This window comes from Musca autumnalis, unplaced genomic scaffold (genome assembly GCF_047663935.1).
Source record: "Musca autumnalis isolate F117 unplaced genomic scaffold, ASM4766393v1 scaffold_3, whole genome shotgun sequence".
NCBI classification, from domain to species: Eukaryota; Metazoa; Arthropoda; class Insecta; order Diptera; family Muscidae; genus Musca; species Musca autumnalis.
Window position 1 is genome coordinate 169,960,751 of NW_027411866.1, and position 18,994 is coordinate 169,979,744.

The 18,994-nt window shown below is 37.0% G+C and overlaps 1 protein-coding gene across 16 annotated transcripts in view; it reads right to left on the minus strand.

The window, feature by feature from the left end:
- RhoGAP15B (RhoGAP_ARAP and RA_ARAPs domain-containing protein RhoGAP15B) overlaps nt 1–18,994 on the minus strand; it is a 115,373-nt gene that overhangs the window by 54,926 nt on the left and 41,453 nt on the right. For 15 of the 16 annotated variants that reach the window (XM_073975308.1, XM_073975299.1, XM_073975303.1 and 12 more), the window contains one exon: nt 3,237–3,359. The gene's annotated coding sequence lies outside the window, so the exon portion shown is untranslated. Of the gene's footprint in view, nt 1–3,236; nt 3,360–17,544; nt 17,718–18,994 lie in introns of those variants that run through there. The other variant, XM_073975296.1, reaches the window with a different exon arrangement.

Consider the following 18,994-nt stretch of genomic DNA (forward strand, 5'->3'; position numbering starts at 1 on the left):
AGGGCAGTGAATACAAGTTGTTAAAACAAAAAAGCGATTCGAGAGATGGCCCTAAACTGAACTTCTCCCAAATTTTGTGTGGCAGGTACCCGACGGAGTGGACCTATTGAGACCATATTGGAACCTCATATTACTCTGGTAGAAAGTTTACGCTATACAAAGTATGGACCAAATCGGTCACTCCCTTCAGGAGTAATCGTGCGCACAAACTTTCCGAACATGTTCGAACTTGTGTGGGGGAGGTACCGGAAGGAGTGGACCGATGTAGCTCATCTTCGAACTTAAACTAAGTTTGGGCAAAATATTACGAAAGTCAAAATTTGAACCGAATCGGTTCATCCTTATACTGGAATATGTCCAATAGGGTGGTATTGAAAATCGAATTAGTTTTCTTAAATTTTAAGATTGCCAAAGTTTGAGCACAATCGGAATATGTAAGCACGCGCCCCTGGGGACACAAAGTTTCCATGGTAACTGGTAAACTTTTTTCATCGTTTGTAGAGCGATTTCATGAAAATTCGCCTTTGGCCCCATACAAATTACTATGGAAATTTCGAAGCCCCAGTGGCAAGTGCTCAAATTGTGCTCAAACTTTGTCAATCTTAAAATCGAACAAAACTAAACACTTTAGGGGGTTGCCGCTCAAAAAATCCGACTTCGATTTTTTTCCTTTGAGTTAAAACTACCTTAATGTGAAACAAAACAAAAGATATCCGCGAGGATAAAATTTAAGCAAACATTTTTATTGAGGAGATACCCAAAAGAGTGGGCTGCTATGACTTCAAACATAATCTTTGTGTGTACAAAATATGAAGAGGTTCAATGTTTGGACCGTATCGGTTGACCCGATCGAGATATATGTATGTATACTGTGTACCAGCAAACCAGATGGACGGACGGGACCAAATCGACTTCAAATTGTCTGAAACACGTCTTTTGTGATCGTACCAAAGTGTATGTACCCGCGTTACTCTAAAGTACATAAAAAGAAAAAAATATTGCAAAAAAATATTTACTATGAATAACGAAGAAAAATAAATCACCAAGGGCCGTGGTAATCGACTCTACACATTGAACGTCCTAACGCGGTTCCAACACCTCGACATACACAAGGCTACTTTGATACCCACTGAGGGGAAAACAAGAAACCAGATTGATCATGTTGTAATAGACGGAAGACACTCGTCCAGTGTGTTAGATGTCCGATCGATTCGAGGTGCGAACATCAATTCGGACCATTTCTTTGTAGCAGTCAAGGTACGCACTCGTCTTAATGTTGCGGCAAAAGTGCGATCTAACACAGGACGGAAGCTGAATTTCGAGAAGCTGCAATCGCAACAAATAGCATAAGCTTACTCCGCTCAACTGACCCGTATGCTGGAAGACACTCCTTGTCCTGATAATTTGGAAGCGCAGTGGCAGAGAATAGCCCACTCTCTCCAAACTGCCGCAAAATCTATACTAGGGTACCAAAAACCACGTAAAGCTACTGAAGAGAAGAACGCGGCATGCAGAGCAGTCCTGCAGTCAGTAGCAACACGAAGCGCGAAGGAAAATTATCGGGAGAAGAGGAGAAGAATGTTTTAAGAGAAAAAAGAAGGAGCAAGAAAAGCGTGAGCGTGAGAATCAGAGATGTCCAGGAGTCAGAATGAAGTCCGAAAATTATACCAGAGTGTAAAACACCAGACTGAAGGATATGGAGCAGGCACATTCTCCTTCAAAGATAATGAAGAGAATCTGGTAACTGATACAAATAACGTACTGAGGATCTTGAAGGAGCACTTTATGAAGCTCTTAGTATCGAATATGGGTGGAGATGAAGATACCCCAGAATAAATCGCAAACGACGACGTTGAATGCCTACCACCTAGCCAAACCTAGGTCATGACAGCAATTAAACGGGTTAAAAGCAATAATGCAGCAGGAGCTGACGGGAGTAATAAGGAGTATGCATCAGTTAATTAGCGAAATTTGACAGAAGAAGAATGCATACCCAACGATTGGAACCTTAGCTTACTATGCCCCGTACATAAGAAAGGAGAAATCGGCAATTGACCAAATCTTCACATTGCGCCAAATACTGGAGATCGACACATACCACCTGTTCGTCGACTATAAGGCCGCCTTCGACAGCCCAATTAGAGCAAAGGTGTTCCAAGCCATGTCTGATTACATTGGAGGATTACATTGACTGACACAAAATCAGCAGTAAAATTGGAAAAAAAAACATCTCGGAGCATTTTAATACAAAACGAGGTTTCTGACAAGGTCAGGTCAATAGTGTGACCTATTTAACATCTTACTGAAAAATGTCATACGAGATTCGAATACGAGTATACATATATACGGTCAGAGATAAAAAAACAGCACAATTTACAATAAAGATATAATGTTAATGGCCTACGCAGATGACATAGACATGATAGGTCGATCACCACGAGCCGTAACAGGGAAAAATTCTTCGAAAAATTCTTTGACTGTGAATACCGACGTCGTATGAACCACGAGCTATATCAGCGGACCGACATCGATATAGTAAAACGTATCGAACTACAACGATTGCGTTGGCTGGGCCACGTCAGTAGGATGAATAATAATGCCCCACCAGGCCAAAACTCCGATGGAAAGACCATGTTGAAGAATATATCACAAAACATGGCATCCAAAATTGGAGAAGTAAAGAAAAAGATCGGAGCGTTTGGAAATATATTCTTAGTTCGGCTTATAGAGCAAGACGTTCTGTTTAGAATAAGAGCCATCTAACTAAGTAAGAAAATGGACAAATTTTATCTAACGTTAAAAAGGTTCCCGCACCGATTGTATGCATGTTTGCCATATTTTATTTTTTCAATTAGGGCAGAAAAGCATTCTTAAACAAGTTTTTTTATTGAAATTAAATATAATCTTCAATGTCGGAGCATTCTACATAAGAGTGATAAATAATTTTCTTCAAATCGCGATGTTACTTTAACTTAAATAAATGTTTGTTCAAAAGAAACTAAATTCAAAAATTGTCTTTATAAAAATTATCGAAAGGCTTTTAGTATTCACTTTCGGTGAGGGACCTTTTTTTATCGAATCGACCTAAAAATGATGCTGGCGTGGTATTTTTTATTATAGCCTTAATGTACATGGATCGATAAATGAATTTGATCGATTAGTATATCCTGCCCTAAAATATGCTATACTCTTCTAACACAGTTTTCTATACAAAAAAAAAAAATAAAGTGATTTACCTGATTTAAAGTTTCTTTGAGTTTTTATTCAATTTTTTGTAAAATGTGAATATCACTCTGAGCCAAGCCAAATTCCCTTTTTTGTTCTAATTTATTATATAGAAAGCATTCCATGGAATTTATCTGCAAATATAGAAAAAAATAATAAAATATATTATAAAGTCTTAAAACTTGTGTAGATTGAACATAAAATGTGTTTATTTATACACCAAAATGTTAGTAACTACACGCACAGAAAAAATATTTTTCGCTTTTGTTGGAACAAAAATATATGTTTTGGTTCCAAAAATGTATTTGTTTTGTTCAAACATTGTAATCCAAATCCAAAAATTCCATCTTTTGTTCCAAACATAGAAAACAAAAACAACTTTCGAATTTCCGCAATATTGTTAAAATCGTTAACAATACCGATTGTAGGAACTATCATAATCTAATTTTGTTTACAAAAAGTATTGTCAATACAGAAAACCAGCCCAGAAATTTTTGATTTGAGTGCATATACTTCTCATATACACTTTTCGCATAACTTGGATATAAATGTCGCGTATAATATTGCAATCATTGATGAACACAATACATGGTTTGCTGCATTGGCTGACAACAAAGACAAACAAAAAGCCACAAGAACCCACCACAACATAAGGAATAATTAAACACCATAACAAACATGAAAAGGAAAGAAGAATGAAACAAAACAGAAACAAATAAAAACAAGAGTCTCACAAGTACATACACACAAAAACAAAGGTAAAGGCAGCATGTCATACAAACACACCCACAACTCACCAAAATTGTTTTTTCAACACGGCATAGAATATCGAGAGAAGAGAAACAAATTTTCGAAGAAAAGAGAGAAATATTGTTCAGTTGACACAAACTATTTTTGGATTTATAATACTACATGAGGAATCCAACAATATGTTAACAATACATATTTTGCTCTTGGAATATTGTTGGATCAAACATAGTTTTTTCTCTGCGTGTAAACAAAAACTTCGCCATAATTTCAACTTGGAATTCAAAGGAAAATATTGAAAATATAAATTAGATGATCAAAAAGTGGATTTAAATTAAAAAATATATAAGAACGTTTTACAGACTGTAAGAACCCAAAAACTATTTGAAAGAATAGGCAAAATCGTCTTTAAAAACTTGAAAAGACGATTAAGGGATTTTAAACAGTACATACAGTCATGCCGCTATATTAATTTGTGGTTTTGCTATATTGACCTAGGACATTTGCTGTAACTTGAAATTTCCCACTACCATGAGTTACTCATTGAAATCGTATGCACAATAAATATTGCTAAACGCATACTTTGTGCATGACGTATTATAAACGTATAAATATTACATTCTGTCAATGTGGAAATTTCGTAGATATTTATTTGTTTAAAAATATGTATAGCGTAGTAAATTTTACGAGACATCATAATCTTTTGCAAACAAAATAAATAAACAATAAATTTATAACCATTTTTAAAGAATTAAAGTTCTCCTTGTCCCTTTGGTTTGTTCGTGGTAAACATATGTACATACATATGTATGTATGTGTTTGTACTAAGAGAAACTCATAGCTGACCGATCATATTTATAGAATACAATCGAGTCCAGATATCGACTGTGGTTAAATTAAATCGAACAATTTACGTTTATGAATAGAAAACCACTGAACAATTTGCATCAAGGTTTTATATTAAACCTTTCCTGTATAGTTATTCTGTAACTTTTATCGATTCAAAAGTTGTTAAAATTTCTTTTGTAATTGTAGTTTTATTCCAGAACTAAAAAGTTTTTACAATTTTTACGACTTTTACACATTTAACCCGAAAAACCGTTCCCGTACACAAAAATCTTGTCAAATGTTCACTTCTCTTTAAACAAAAAAGACGCTGAATGGCGCTCTCTTTAAAAAATTTTTTACTAGACAAATTTGAGCGTGTAAAAAATAGTAACATGGTTGCCGGCGTTTGATTGGCTGATACGCCGACTTTGCCATGTGTTCAAGTTTTTTTGACGTATTTTCCATTTCTCCGTTCCCGAACTATTTCAAAAAAATTTTGTGTGAGAAAAAATTTTTTACAGTTCTCTCTTTTACGAATTTTACTATTAAAAAGTACGGGAACGAAGCTTGCAACAACTACAAAACAAACAAATGAAATTGTTGTAAAATAAAAAGGAGTAAACTCATTGTTTATTTTACAACAATTTCATTTGTTTGTTTTGTAGTTGTAAAATTATAATATATATTAATTATTAGGAGTGTACTGTACAATATAAAACTCATTATTTTATCTGCAATCAAAATTCGAACGTTTTTTTCGTTGTTTTCCCAAAGTGCAAAATAATGATTCACCCAGAACTTTTTCCACTATTGTCATTATTATTGCGATAAGTTCACGCCACAGTCTAACAACGAAAGCATACACATGCATACACGAACATATATATAAGTTTTTTGTTATTAGAGGAAGTACGGACAATTAAATATTGGCATTTTTAAATGCCTATTACAGCACACTCTATAATGATATTTGCAATAAACAGAATGGGGGTTTAATGTTAAGAAGGAAGGAACGTATTATTTTAAAATAATATATTGTTTTCAATATAATTATAAAAATATTAGACTCTCCACATAATATAGATATCAAAATATTTGTCATTTGATCTAAAAACCTCAAATATGCAATTTAATGGCGATATGTTTACGATAACACGTGCCAAGTCAGAGAGCTTTATTTTCTTAAGTTGCCATTAGATCAGAGATGCACACGAAGAGCATGCTATTCTTGCTAATTGTATGGGAAAGAGAGTTGTGTTTAACGTTTTCGTAAAGGCGCGTGCATGGCTGCATTAGATCATCTGTTTTTTACGTATGTTATGTAGCTTGTATATTCACATGTAAATTCATATGTACAACAAAATTGTCATATCACATACATCTTATGATTTTTGCTATCACACCTGGTTATGTTTTTTGTATAACATAACCCATGGTGGAATAAGAATCAATAACAATAATTCTGCCATTTACCTTTTGTATGTGATTTTATTCACAATAATGCATTTTGACAACTAATTTGATGATCAGCTGTTTTTGCCGTTGTACCTGTATTACTGTGCCATGACATAACCTAAAAAGTACATATGTATGTGTTGTCATCTCATTTTGATTCATCAAAATATGGCATTATACAGTTGGACACTAATGGGTACTTTACACGATATGTTTTTATACCCTCAGCATTTATGCTAACGAGGGTATATACACAAAATGTGCCTCATCGAAATAATGGTTTTAGAAAATGTTCGAAAAGGTTCGGAAAATTCTCGAGTAACCGATTTGGTCCATACTTTGCCCATCATAAAATGTGTACTAGACTTAGATAATGTTTCAATAAAGACTTAATCGGCCCACACCTTCGGGTACCTCCCACAAAAAATTTCGGAAAAGTTTAGTTTAGGGCCATCTCCCGAATCGCTCTGATTTTTGTTTCAGCAACATGTATTCACTGCCCTCCATGCGACGGTACAAGTTTCATTAGGGGCAAGTCCATACTTCCTGCGAAAATAGACTGAAAGTTGCAAAAAAAACCCCTATGATACCATGTGTGGTGGATGGAGCGCAAGATAACTCTAGAACGGATCTGCCGATTCGGTCCAAAATTTTTCCTTAGTACTATTTTGTCCAAACATAGTTTAAGTTTGAAGATAAGCCATATCGGTCCACTCCTTCAGGTACTTCCCCCACAAAAGTTCAAAAATGTTCGGAAAATTTGTTCATACGGTAACTCTTGAAGGGAGTGGCCGAATTGGTCTATACTTTACACATCCTAATATATCTACTAGATATAGATCAGGTTCAAATATGGACTATATTTGTCCACTCCATCCGGTACCTCCCACACAAAACTTCGGATAAGTTCACTTTAAGACCTGCTATCGAATCACTTTGATTTTTGTTGAAGCAACTTGTATTCGCTGCCTCAATTACGATGGTAAACGTTTTTTCAGGGACAAGTCCATACTTAATGAGCAAACATCCCGAAAGGTGTAAAAAACCCCTTTGGCACCATATGTAGTGGCTGGAGATCCACTTCCATAATGGTCAATGTCCAAGTTTCACCACATTCCTTTTAGTATCCCCTCCGCAAAACTTTTGATCTCTAATCCTAATGAACATTTTTGTCGGTTCAAATTCCCAAAAATTTTAAAAACCCATAAATACATACGTTTTTGGAAAAAAAATGTCTCAATATATACAGGCTGAGGGGATATCTCTGTCGGCAAAGCCGACTAATACTTTTTTACTTGTTTTACATATGGGTTGTCACTTTTTATATACAAAATGTATATGCAAAGTGACAGCACATATGTAAAATAACATATCGTGTAAAGTACCCATAAGCCCACCTGGGGCTCAATTCTTGTTCTATAAAAAGAAAGAAACAAAACAATTCCCGTACCAATCACACAAAGTCTGAATCGTTTCGCTCTCAAAACAAAACCACAAACTTTTCAATGCAAAAATACGAAAACCGAGTTGTTTCATTCACCACCGAAACAAAAAGATTTTTTGGCAAACATTTGCTGTGCGAAATAATCAATGTCACACTAAGACACACACACATTTGATTGCTTAAAAACTCTATCAGCTAACGTCAACATACTTGGAACATACTACGGTTGATGTTTTCAAGCACCAAACGAATCATTTATTGAATCGTTCATGTGTTTTGAACTTTTTATACCCTCCACCATAGTATGGAGGGTATATTAAGTTTGTCATTCCGTTTGTAACACATCGAACTAATCATTTGCGACCCTATAAAGTATATATATTCTTGATCAGGATAAAATTCTAAGACGATCTAGCCATGTCCGTCTGTCCGTCTGTCCGTCTGTTGTAATCACCCTAGCGTCCGCAATAATTGAGATAGAGTGCTGAAATTTTGCACCCGAGGGTCTTTTTTCCATAGGCAGGTCAAGTTCGAAGATGGGCTATATCGGTCCACTCTTTGGTATAGCCCCCATATATCGGTACCTCCCGATTTTCGGTATTTTGAGAATTTTAGCCACAATTTGTGACCGAACTATCTGCAATTTGACATTTGAGGTTCTCAGTGGTCATGAAACATCTCCACCAAACATCGTCAACATAGGTCCATGTTTTGGTATGGCCCCCTTATAACCTTACCTCCCGATTTTCGGTATTTTGAGAATTTTAGTTACAATTTTTAACCGAATTAGCTGTAATTTGACATTTGAGGTTCTCAGTGGTCATGAAACATCTCCACGAAACATCGTCAATATAGGTCCATGTTTTGGTTTAGCCCCCATATATCGGTACCTCCCGATTTTCGGTATTTTGAAAATTTTAGCTACAATTTTTAACCAAACTAGCTGTAATTTGCCATTTGAGGTTCTCAGTGGTCATGAAACATCTCCACCAAACATCGTCAACATAGGTCCATGTTTTGGTATAGCCCCCATATAACCGTACCTCCCGATTTTCGGTATTTTGAGAATTTTAGCTACAATTTTTAACCGAACTAGCTGTAATTTGACATTTAAAGTTCTCAGTGGTCATAAAACATCTCAAAAAGAACATCGTCCACATAGGTCCATGTTTTGGTATAGCCCCCATATAACGGAATCTCCCGATGTTCGGTATTTTGAGAATTTTAGCTGCAATTTTTAACCGAACTAGCTGTAATGATCGGTATTTTGGGAATTTAGCTACAATTTTGTCTATTCAAAAATAATCGTCAATATAGATCCATGTTTTGGAATATCCCCCATATAACAGTACCTCCCGATCTTCGGTATTTTGAGAATTTTAGCTGCAATTTTTAACCGAACTAGCTGTAATTTGACATTTAAAATTCTCAGTGGTCATAAAACATCTCAAAAGGAACATCGTCCACATAGGTCCATGTTTTGGTATAGCCCCCATATAACGGTATCTCCCGATTTTCGGTATTTTGAGAATTTTAGCTGCAATTTTTAACCGTACTAGCTGTAATGATCGGTATTTTGAGAATTTTAGCTACAATTTTGTCTATTCAAAAATAATCTTCAATATAGAGCCATGTTTTGGTATATCCCCCATATAACAGTACCTCCCCATTTTCGGGAATTTTCAGTGGTCACGAAATTTCTTCACTAAAATTCGTCAACATGGGTCCATTTTTGAGGGTCTACATTGTTTTGATGAAACTACCCTCAATTTGACTCTTGAAGTTCCCTGCAGCTATAAAACTTTTCCGCCAATAAATTTAAAGAAAGGTTGACTCTTTGATATAGCCCCGTTGGTGGTACCTTTCACCTAGCTGAACACATTTTTTTAGATTAGATTAGATAACACTGTGCAACAAAATGGAGATGAAAGTCTGGGGCACGGAAAATTCCTCTTGGGGAAAAAAGACCTTGGTGAGTATATTATGAACCCCGAAGGACAGATCCGCCGTGAGTCGAACTTCCGCGTTATGGCGTGATGAAATTTTTGTTAGAGACCCTGTGGGCCATCAGAAATTAGCGTTATATCTTTGTTCACTGTTGCTTAAGTGCTCTACAAAAACAACAAACAAAGATATAATGCTAATTCATGATGGCTTACAGGGTCTTTTGCAAAAACTTCATCACGCCATAACGCGGAAGTTCGACTCACGGCGCATCAGTCCTTCGGGGTTTTTCTGTCACCAAGAGCTTTCATCTCCAAAGGAAATATCTCTGCCACAACATTTGTGTTCACAGTGTAATTTAAGCAATAGTGGGAGGCAGTAGGATTCTATCCATTGTCGAAAAGTTGTTCCACCTTAAATTGTGAAAGGACCCTAATTATTCAATTTTATTTAAGACTATTTTATGGTGGAGGGTATAAAAAGTTCGGCCCGGCCGAACTTAACGACTTTTAACTTGTTCGTTTTCTATCTGTTGTTGTGGAATTGAGAACTTTTCGCTATTCGTTTTGTTCGCACTCACAAATGTAAACAAAACGAAACAAAATAGCGAGTTCGGTCAACGTGGGTTATGTTTCGTTTTGTATTGTTCCTATGGAAATACGAAACGAAACCATTGGAAATGTTTCATAAAGTATTTTTACGTACGCTGCTTTAATGTATTTTATTAAGTCGCTCCTATTTGGGGGAGACTTTTTTATTTTAGGCGCCATACCTTTCTATAGGTGTCGCACCCACCAGTTATTTCAGTGTGTCACCGTATAATTTGGAGTTTTTTTGGAGCATTATATCAGGAAGCATGGACTTGCCCACGAAAAACATCGCTGTAAATAGAAACACCAAGAGTAGCTTCGGTAACAAGTTTCTAAAGAATTTTTGAACATACCTTAAAGTGCACTTAAACAAAAACAAGTAAAAAAGTGTCCGTCGGCTCTGCCGACAGATATATACCCTCAGCCAATGTGAAGTGAAACTTTCACCTACGGATAGATCGATTGGATATGAGGTCTCTTCAGAATTTTGTTGCCCTTATTGGACATTTGAAGTTGCCGACAAAAATGTGGATTAGGAATTAACTGCACTAAGACACAAATGTTGAACTTTTGTGTGGGAGGTACCCTTAGGGAGGACCGATATGGGCCATTTTAGAAGTTAAACTAAATGTTGACAAAATATTAAGAGATCCAAAGTTTGGACCAAATTGGTTGCCCCATTCAAGTGATATCGTACTAGCATTTTAGTGAAATTTTTAAATATTGGGGAGAAGTACCGGAAGTTGTGGACCGGTATTGGCCCAAGAAACTAATTTTGGTCATAATATGACGAATACCAAATGTTGGACCAAATCGGTTAAACAGTTCGAGAGTTATCGTGCTCTCCGACCGCCACATGTGGTGACATAGGGGTTTTTTATGGAAATATGGACTTGCCCCCGAAAAAAACATTTACCGTCGTAATGGAGGTAGCGAATGCAAATCACTTTATCCGAAATTTTGTGTGATAGTTACCAGAAGGGGTAGACAAATATAGTCCATATTTGAACCTGATCTATATCTGGTAGATATATTAGATGTGCAAAGTATGGATTACATCTGTTCCATACTTCAAGAGTTACCGTACGAACAATTTTTCCGAATATTTTTGAACATTTGTGGGGGAGGTACCTGAAGGAGTAGACCGATATGGCTTATCTTCGAACTTAAACTATGTTTGGACAAAATATAACTAAGGTTAAATTTTGGACAGAATCGGCAGATCCGTTCGAGAGTTATCTTGTGCTCCAACCACCTCACACGGTGTCATAGGGGTTTTTTGCTACTTTCAGGCTATTTTCTTAGGAAGTGTGGACTAGCCCCTGATGAAACTTGTACCGTCGTATGAGGGCAGTGAATACAAGTTGTAAAACAAATATCAAAGCGATTCGCGAGCAGGTCCCAAACTGAACTTATCCCAAATTTTGTGTAGGTGGTACCCGAAGGAGTGGACCTATTGAATCCATATCCACCTCATCTAAGTCTGGTAGACATTTCACGATTTGCAAAGTATTGACCAAATTGATTACTCCCTTCAAGAGTTATCGTACGTACAAATTTTCCGAACATTTTCGATCTTTTGGGGGGGGGGGGGGGGGGGGGGGGGGGGGTAACGGAAGGAGTGGACCGATAGTGCCACTACGTAGGGGGTTTTCAGACCCAATCGGTTGTTTCGTTCGAGACACGGGCATGGTGGCTAAGTCGACTCCAGATTTCTTCCAAACATACTTGGGGTCTGAAAACTATTATTTCGATGTGGCACATTTTTGGTCGTATGAAAATGTATATACCCTCGTTAGCCTAAGGTTGAGGGTATAAAAATGTGGAGTGCGATGAATTTGAACAAAAATTCATCTCAACCTCAAAAATAGAAAATATATTTTCTGTTTATTTTTCGACTTTCGCTGGCAATACGGTAACTACTTATTTTGGTGACATGCCCTAGTTAAAATAACAGGTTGTTAGTTTCATTTGCAAGTAAGTAATCTACAATTGGTGTCGTTCCATGTTTGTTCAGATTGGCGTTAAAAGAGTGAACTTATTTTGAACTGGACTCAAAATTTTGAAACACAATTTCAGCAACAATTTCCAACGATCGGATAATGTCCTAACAACGAAGTGTTTTGAAACCACCTCCAGAAATAAGGTTCATGAAAGTTTCCAGGAATCCCCTATTGACCAAAAATGTAATTGTGTGTTTACTGTCACAGGCTAAGGTTATATATCCGTCACTTATTAATGACATTTTAAGCTGAACGTCTCCATGAATTTATGTAAGTACAATGTACACTAGTGTGACCCAAAAAACAAAGCAATTTTTTTCCATTTGATCCAAAAACCTTATATATGAAACGTTAATGCGATCGGTTAAGGTTAGCCCGTGTCAATCTAGCTATCTTCATTTCCATAGTAATTTGTATGGGGTCAAAGGTGAATATACCCCAAAATTCTCCAAATGCGACAATTAAGTTCAGAGCTATGAAAAAACTTTACTAGTTCATTATTGTGGCTAAAACGATTTCCAATATGCATATTTGAGTTTGGGTATTTTGGGACCTCCATCGGATTTTCAAAATTTTTTGTAGAAATCGGTTTTTAACCACAGGAGATCCAAAAACTATGTACATACATGCATACATATGTATGCCTTAATGTAATGTGTTTATAAAATCGAGCTTCAGGAAGTATACTTTTGTCCCTTCCGGGATGTCACCGCGGTGCCATGTTGTGCACACCTGCCTTGCATTCTGAATGTCCTAGTTCGATTCCCAGGCCAGGCAACATCAAGTTTTCAACGGCAACAAAATACCCCTCAGTGTAATGTTGTTGCGGGTGACGTAGGGGATGGAAGATACCAAGCAACGGTCCTGACCGGCTTTAACATGGCAAAGCCCAGGATTTATCTTGGTCCCTCTTTCATCTCAAGTGGACACTGACCTCTCCGTGGTGTCACCTGGGGAACTGCCTTTAACATCCGTTAAAGGTAGTGAGCTAACATGTGCCGCGCGTTCACCCATAAGAACGTTAAAAACTTGGGTTTGGGCGTCGGGTTAGTAACCCTCTCCTAGAAAAAACAGCCTACTATGAAAAAACGAAAGAAAAGAAAAACAAACCCCTCTATAGTTGACGAACCCCGCAAACGCTTTAAGGACCATGATCTGCGAATCTGCACCTGGAATGTTCGCACTCTTTATAGAGAAGGTGCAGTCTTCGCATTGGCAGACGTACTTGAAAAGTACAAGGCCGATATTACTGCCATACAGGAAATACGATGGATTGGGAAAGGCGTCACAACAACACCTAAAGGTGACGCACTGTATTACAGCTGTCATGACGTAAAGCACTAGTTTGGTTGCGGATTCGTAGTTAGTCGGAGACTCAAACATCTGGTATCCAGCTTCACCCCAGTGAATGAAAGACTTGCTGCAATTCGAATAAAAGCTAAATTCTTCAACATCAGCTTTATTTGCGCTCATGCTCCCACTGAAGAAAAGGACGAACAGACCAAAGATATATTTTACGAGCGCTTAGAAGAAACATACGACCGTTGCCCTGCCCATGACATTAAAATCATTCTAGGCGATTTTAATGCCAAAATTGGAAAGGAGAATATCTTTGGCCCAACAGTCGGGAAATTCAGTCTCCACAGTGAAACATCTGACAATGGTATGAGGCTGATAGACTTTGCAGCTGCAAAAAACATGGTAGTTAGCAGTACCAGATTTAATCATCTCGATATTCATAAGGGCACCTGGCTGTCTCCAGATCAAAGAACAAGTAATCAAATTGATCATGTTGTGATAGATGGAAGACATTCATCCAGCTTTTTGGATGTACGATCGTTCCGAGGCGCAAACATTGATTCGGACCACTACCTTGTTGCAGCAAAGGTACGTACCCGTCTAAACGTTGCAAATAAAGCACGAACAGACACAACGCGGAAGTTGGACATCGATAGGCTGCAAACACAACAGATAGCCACAGCATATTCCACTCAACTAGCCCAATTGCTTAACGCGAGCACTCCTTGTCCCGATAACATAACAACACAATGGCAAAATATTGCCCACTCCATGCAAACAGCCGCAAAATCCATACTTGGATTCCAGAGACCTCTACAAAGGAATTCATGGTATGGCCAGGAGTGTCGTGCTGCTACCGAAGAGAAAAATGCGGCATACAGAGCTACTTTACAATCAGTAGCAACGCGTAGCGCACGAGAGATATATCGGGAGAAAAGGAGAGAAGAGAAACGTCTTTTCCGCAAGAAAAAGAGAGAAATGGAAAAGCGGGAGTGTGAAAAAATCGAGATGTACAGGAGCCAGAATGAAGTCCGAAAATTCTACCAAAGAGTGAAACATCAAACAGATGGCTTTGGTACAGGCACATCCTCCTGTAGAGACCAGCAAGGTAATCTGGTAACAGATACAGATAGCGTGCTCAGGATATGGAAGGAACATTTCTCCAATCTGCTGGTATCCAATAGTAGCGAAGACGATGATACCGCAGATCCAATCCCCGAAGATGGTATAGAATGTTTACCGCCCGGCCAAGATGAGGTAAAAACAGCAATCAACCGGCTGAAGAATAATAAAGCAGCAGGTGCCGATGGCTTACCAGCCGAGCTGTTTAAAACCGGAGGCGACACTCTGATAAGGTGTATGCATCAGCTAGTTAGCACCATCTGGCAGGAAGAACGCGTACCCGACGATTGGAACCTGAGCATCCTATGTCCCGTCCACAAGAAAGGAGATAAGGAGTATGCTCCAACTATAGGGGCATAAGTCTTCTCGCTATTGCCTATAAGTCAGGGATATTGTGCTAACGACTAAACCAATGGTCAACGAAATAATTGGACCATACCAATGTGGCTTTAGACCTGGCAAGTCCACCATTGACCAGATATTTACCCTGCGGCAAATCCTAGAGAAGACCCAAGAGATGCAGATCGACACATATCACCTTTTTGTCGATTATAAATCAGGATTCGACAGTCCCCTCCGATCAAAGGTATTCCATGCAATGTCTGAATTTGGTATCCCCGCAAAGCTCATCCGGCTTTGTAAGATGACTTTAACTGATACTAGGTCCTCAGTTAAAATTGGAAAGAACCTCTCCGAAGAATTTTGTACCAAAAGAGGTTTCAGACAAGGAGACAGCCTTTCGTGTGACCTATTCAACATTTTGCTGGAAAAGGTAATACGAGATGCAAATGTCAAAAGAAATGGCACAATTTACACCAATAGCCACATGTTACTTGCTTATGCTGATGACATAGACATCATGGGGCGATCAGTAAAGGAAGTAACTGATACCTTTATGAAGGTCGAAGCAGAATCTGCGAAAGTGGGTCTGGCGGTAAACGGCGAAAAGACCAAATTGATGGTGTCGACGCGCAAAGCGTCCTGTTGGTACCTACAATTTTGAGATAGTTAAAGACTTCGTCTACCTCGGCACTGCCATAAACACAACAAACAACATCAGTTGTGAAATAAGAAGAAGAATTGTATTGGCCAACAGATGCTACTATGGTTTAAGTAAGCAATTTAAAAACAAAGCCACATCTCGTCAAACAAAAATAACACTATACAAAACGCTGATACTACCCGTGCTAATGTATGGCTCCGAAGCATGGGTACTTGCGCAAGCAGATAAGGCAGTGCTTGGTGTGTTTGAGAGGAAAATTCTTCGAAAGATCTACGGTGAATATCGACGTCGTATGAACCACGAGCTCTATCAGCTATACAAAGACATGAATATAGTTAAACGTATCGAGATGCAACGATTGCTTTGGCTAGGCCATATCATGAGAATGAGCGATGATGAACCCGCTAAAAAGGCGTATGAATACATGCCACATGGCGGTGCACGCAGAATCGGCAGGCCTAAGCTTCGATGGAGCCTACAAGTGGATGAAGAAATGAAAAGGCGCGGTATTCCAAAAAGTCAAGGGAAAAACAGAGAGGAATGGAGATCTTTTCTTAGTTCGGTCTATAGAACAAATGTTCTGTAGTGGGCCAACTAAGTAAGTAATGTTGTTGCAAAAACTTGTAAAACTTCTCTACAAGTGGTTTCTTAAGACATACCGTTCGGAATCGGCGATAAAAAGTATGTCAACTTCCATTGAACTAATAGGAATCGAGGTGAAGTTATTGACATCACTGAAGTCTCCCTTGTCCCTTCTGGGATGTTTGTGGCAACAATTGTTGTGTGGTCGTTGTTGCATTTTTTCTGTGTTTGCTACGACTCACAATTAACTTGACCAAAGGAAGTAATTTAGAAGTAATTAATTTAATTAGAAGTGTTCTAATTGCATTAAACGTTAAATGCCTCTCAAGATTATGCGTTTGTATCTTTGTTTTGCATATCACTCTGGAAAACTTATTTAAATTTAGATGTTTAAAGCACTTAAATAATTATCTAAAGCACATGCTGGGTTGAGTACGTTATAATTTTGTAAGAGGCAAACTTTTTTATGCGTACAAGGGATGCCAACTAGATAATGTAATGAATACTTCAGATCAAAAAAGAAATATTGATATGATGGTGACCAAATATCTATTATATTCAATGACCAAACAAGGCAAAGGCTGTTTTGATGTAAGAGAAAGCACCCCCCAAAGCAGCGCCTGACTATTAACACTTTCTAAATCCCTCTAATTTTTAACTATTGTCTCATTCGACATCCCTAACGCGTATAAAGATAACAAGAAGATGCAAAAATATACAGTACAACATTTTGCATTACAAATGCAAAATATTCTTGTGCTCTAATCATAAGCAACTAAAAACCGAGCACAAAATTCCATTGAAATGGTAATAAGCATGGCATAGATAGATATTGTGTTCGTTCGCCTGCTGCTTTCCACTGGGAACGGAAAGGTCTTTGAACTGGTGACCCCATCGATGATAAGTAACAATAAAAATAGTAGCAATAATAACAATAACCACAACCCAAACACACCACAACTTGCTTGGCATTATTTATGATTAAACAAATATTTCAAGCTTTTCTGTTTCGACTCAATTTCGTAATATGTATGTATGTATGAAGAGAAAACGAGATCAAACAATCAACCTACAAAAGTTTGATATGTTAAATTCTTTCCTTATTGTTCTGAACTTAATTGTTTGCTTGCATATTTTTTATTAATCAAAACAAAGGAGTGATATAAACAAAACACACACACAGACTAACAATTTAAAAATGTCATCCGCATAAAACTGTCGTCCACAGAAAATGAAAACAAAACAAAACTTTTGCTGAATTTGTTAAAGGAAATGAAAAAAAATTATTAATTCGCGTCTCACTTGCTTTCGTTTCAAAATCCATGGCGTCGAACACTGCCCTCCACATACAACCCATGCAAGCAATGGCAAAATTTGCAATTTTAATTTCTTCCAGTGAAAATGTTTAAAATTACAAAAATCATTTTCGGTTTTAGACACTGAATCGTTTGTTTCTTTTTGCCTTTTTTTCGTTTCTAAAGCGCGCACTTGAATAAAATACAATGTCATAATTTGTTCTTGTAATCGAAATGATTTATTTGCTTTTGTGCATTTCTTTCTATGATTTTTGTCTTTGGGACATTGAAGGCAAAGCAAAGAAATAATGTCAAGAGTGTGCATAATAGAGTTTTGGAGGGTGATTCATACACGTAGTTTATACAAATAGGCATAGTAGCTGAATAAGTGCATATCGTCGGTGATATGCTTAAGTGTTCCATACGCCATTTTTGACTTTTTGAGATAGGGGTTGTTTCTAGAGTTTTCCGGTATGCTCTTTCTAAATTTCTAGTCGGCTTTCTCCTATATGCTCTAGTTTCCTAGATATCCACGAGTCGACGCGAAAGCTTAATTTTTTTTCAGTTATTAAAATAATATTTTAAAAACTTACAAGTTTAAAAACACATTTCAAAAAGCATTACTTTTCGATTTAGAAGTATTTAATTTATTGAGGCAAAAATGGAAAATTGTTTGTCACTTTGTTCCATGTGATTTACTTTTCACTTTTGTGTCATAAGTGGATATGGAACAAAACGACAAAAATTCATTTTTTAAAAAAAATCTCTATAACTTTTATATTCCAGTACATATTCCTCTATATTTTTGCAAATATGTTTAATATACTATTTGAACCCACGTCCTTGAAAAACACAAGAAAAAATGTGTTGTCACGGCGCACAATGGTGTCCCAGTGGACAAAAATCGAAAAATGTGTTGTTGACTTTTTTTAAAATTTTATGATTTCATTTTATAGAGAACACTTCAAATAGGACAATTCTGAAAGAATTTTGTCGATATAAGGTATTACTATAAAATTATAGCCCCTCAAACATAGAACATTTTTCGTTGGTAATTTATATTGAAATTTATATAAAAACGGACCACATGTTCAAGGAACTGTATTTAAAGAAGTTAGTGGAATTATTACATCTTACTTCCTCTTTGTGAAAAAAAATGTTTACATAAAATGTTTATATATAAAGTACCGTTATGTTGATTGAAGCAATAACATTTTATACAAAACTAATGCATTTCGTTTCTTTCATGGAGCGTATCTAAATTGCAGCTTCGGTCATTTGGTACATGAAACAGACATCCCTTTCGAATAAAATTATGCAAAAATTACATCCGACAAAATCCGATTCTTTGAGACACAACCAGATTATCATAGACAGTTTGAACGAAAAATCCATGTTTTCTTATTTTGCCTCACTTTATTAATTCACTTTATTTGACTAATTCGTTTTATATTTGT